General features: G+C 42.5%; 1 pseudogene; it reads right to left on the bottom strand.

Annotated features, from left to right (window-relative positions):
- Nucleotides 1-2613: 2613 nt before the first annotated feature.
- On the bottom strand, nt 2614-2732 carry LOC134964582 (5S ribosomal RNA; annotated as a pseudogene).
- Nucleotides 2733-3268: the final 536 nt, after the last annotated feature.

Here is a 3268-nt window from a genome sequence, read left to right as displayed (position 1 = left end):
AGTGTCCACTTTTTGCACCTGAAAGTCCTTCCAAAGATGTGAAAGAAATAAAATTGTCCAAGCTATGCTCACCCTAGCACCACTACTCCATTAATTTATACTTCTCTACTTTTCTTATACATTATTAATTATGAGAGATTTGGGGCATTTGGTGTGAGATGTTCTAATAGGCCCTAAACACTGGTGGATATGCCTCCGAGGTGCCAAATGGCGATATGGCCGATGGACGCCCCGGCAGTGCGGGGTGTGTGACCGGGGAAATTACGTTTCTTGCCTCCCCCCATCACCCTGCCCCATAGCCCTACATGCTAATTTGGATGAGATTGTCCATAATGGCATGCATGTATAAACGACCCGGCACCAACGATGAACGATCGCGGGGTCACACATCGTTCATTGTTGGTGCATACACACTGAAAGATATGAACGATATCTCATTTATTAATGAACAAGATAGTTCATATCATTCAGTGTTATCGCTTAGCTTAGCGAAGACTTGGAAAATAAAGATAAAGTGGAGATTTGCAGACTTCTGCGATTAGATAGTTGCTGTCCATGGAGAGTGAAAACCTGCCCTGTGCAAGTGTGGGATTGCATACTGTGCGAAAACTTTACCAGACAGCGGACATCTGCAAATCCATTCGCAACTCACTCACCATCTAATGTCTTTTCCAGTCTGTGCAGTCTGCGTGTAGCCCAGGACTTACTCCTACAGTGCGGTAGAATCAGGCTGTTCGCGGCCGGAGCTGATGTCACACACCCTCCATGAAAACTAGAGATGTGTGGCGGGCACTTTTCGTGTTTTGTGTTTTGGTTCTGGTTTCATGCTCGTGTTTTGGTTCTGGATTGGTTTTGCCAAAACCACCTTTTCATGTTTTGGTTTTGGTTTTGGATCTGGATGAATTTTGAAAAAAACATAAAAACAACTAAAATCACAGAATTTGGGGGAAATTTTGATCCTTCGGTATTATTAACCTCAATAACATTCATTTCCACTCATTTCCAGTCTACCCTGAACACCTCACACCTCACAATATTGTTTTTAGGCCAAAAGGTTGCACCGAGGTGGCTGGATGACTAAGCTAAGCGACACAAGTGTGCGGCACAAACACCTGGCCCATCTAGGAGTGGCACTGCAGTAGCAGACAGGATGTCACTTAAAAAAATGAAGTCCCCAAACAGCACATGATGCAAAGAAAAAAAGAGGTGCACCAAGGTCGCTGGATGGCTAAGCAACACAAGTGTGCAGCACAAATACCTGACCCATCTAGGAGTGGCACTGCAGTGGCAGACAGGATGGCACTTAAAAAAAACTAGGCCCAAAACAGCACATCATGCAAAGAAGAAAAAGAGGTGCAATGAGGTAGCTGTATGACTAAGCTAAGCGACACACACCCCTAAACCACACACACATGGCAAAACCTGTAAAAATTATTTGGATAATAATATAAGTAATGTATATAACCCTTTTATTTGGAGTAAATAATATACAGCACAGGACACCACCACTGGACTTATGGCAGCACAAGACAGCACCACTGGACTGGACTTATACAGCTGTACCCCTGGATTTGTATGGCAGTGTCAGACAGAATGGCACTTTAAAAATCTAGTCCCCAAACAGCACATGATGCAAAGAAGAAAAAGAGGTGCAAGATGTAATTGTCCTTGGGCCCTACCACCCACCCTTATGTTGTATAAACAGGACATGCACACTTTAACAAACCAATCATTTCAGCGACAGGGTCTGCCACACAACTGTGGCTGAAATGAGTGGTTTGTTTGGGCCCCCACCAAAAAAGAAGCAATCAATCTCTCCTTGCACAAACTGGCTCTACAGAGGCAAGATGTTGAACTCATCCTCATCCTCCAATTCCTCACCCCTTTCAGTGTGTACATCATCCTCCTCACAGAGTATTAATTCGTCCCCAATGGATTCTACCATCACAGGATCCTGTGTCCTTTCTGGACTCATGAAAAAACACAGGTTGTTGATCTTGCACAGAAATAGATTCAAAAATACAGGGAATGATATAGAAGCCAGAAATGGACGATCATATATTGGAAATCCCTATCTGTCCGTATGGCGGTGCGCCCAGGGTCATAAAAAGGAAGTACATATGTATCTACAAGGAGAAAAAGTATGACTCTAGTTTGGGCGCACTCTTATTATTATTTACTTTTAAATTATGATCAAATGAGAAATGATAATGACATCTTAAGCTTGTACTCTATACCTCATTAGAAAACTCAAAACTGGATATATACTGCACGTATGACCATGTATGAAAATTGTATCAGGAAGGAACACCATTAAGCGTTACAAAATAATGTGTGGAATGTTCAGATCCTTAATTATACCTGGATAATTGCATAATGGAGGGTGGCTACATCACAAGCAACCTCCGTCTGCCAAGAATCTGTACAAACTTGGTTTGTATTAATACAACCCTGAATAGGGTAGGGTTAGTGAATGAGAGAGCCCACACACTATGTGCTGATATCTGGTAGTTAGCCACTGTCTTAGATTGGTAAATTTATTAAGGATTAGGAAAATAGTAGGAATCAGTAAAGTAGTGATACTGCTGTTGGCGTTATTGCCCTAGGTAGATCTTCCTACTTCACCGGGTATTCCCTAGTAGTCACCCGTCTAGGTACTGACCCAGCCCACCTCCGTTTAGCTTCCAAGATCGGACGAGATTGGGCGTGAACGGAGGGGTATGGTCGTAGAGAGAAATTACCCTACATCGCCAATGAGAGTGCACCGAAGCGGAAGGATGGATTCCTTCTCGGGAGAGAATATGATAAGAATGTATAGATAATAAGATGTGAATCTGCTGTCCCCGTTAGACTGGCGGGACGTGTCCCGTAGGGGACTAGTCCGCCTGAATCGTGGATGAGAGTTCACGGAAGGAAGGAAAGTGAGAATGTAGAAAAAGAATTACAAAGTCATATAGGACACATTTTTGGACGTTCTTAATTTCTTGCGGTCACCTGTTGGATTTCAATTAGATATGCGTCTTGGTGATGATAAGCAGTATCGTACAGATGATACAATTAAGAAGAGAAGCATAAGGTGCCGAGAGATAAACACACTAAATATTCACTTATGACAGTGGAAAAGTATGAATTTTTTAAACAGTGGTGGGCACACGGTATTTACCTAGAAAATGTGTGTATTTTTTGTTTGAAAAATAAATATACACACAGAATTGATTGAGTATGCACTCCTATGAGAGGGTATTGCAGGTAGTGTTCCTGCTTGGAA

Source organism: Pseudophryne corroboree, chromosome 9 (assembly GCF_028390025.1).
Source record: "Pseudophryne corroboree isolate aPseCor3 chromosome 9, aPseCor3.hap2, whole genome shotgun sequence".
Taxonomy (NCBI): domain Eukaryota; kingdom Metazoa; phylum Chordata; class Amphibia; order Anura; family Myobatrachidae; genus Pseudophryne; species Pseudophryne corroboree.
The sequence above is the reverse complement of the archived record's forward strand: the minus strand, read 5'-3'. Positions and strand labels throughout refer to the sequence as shown.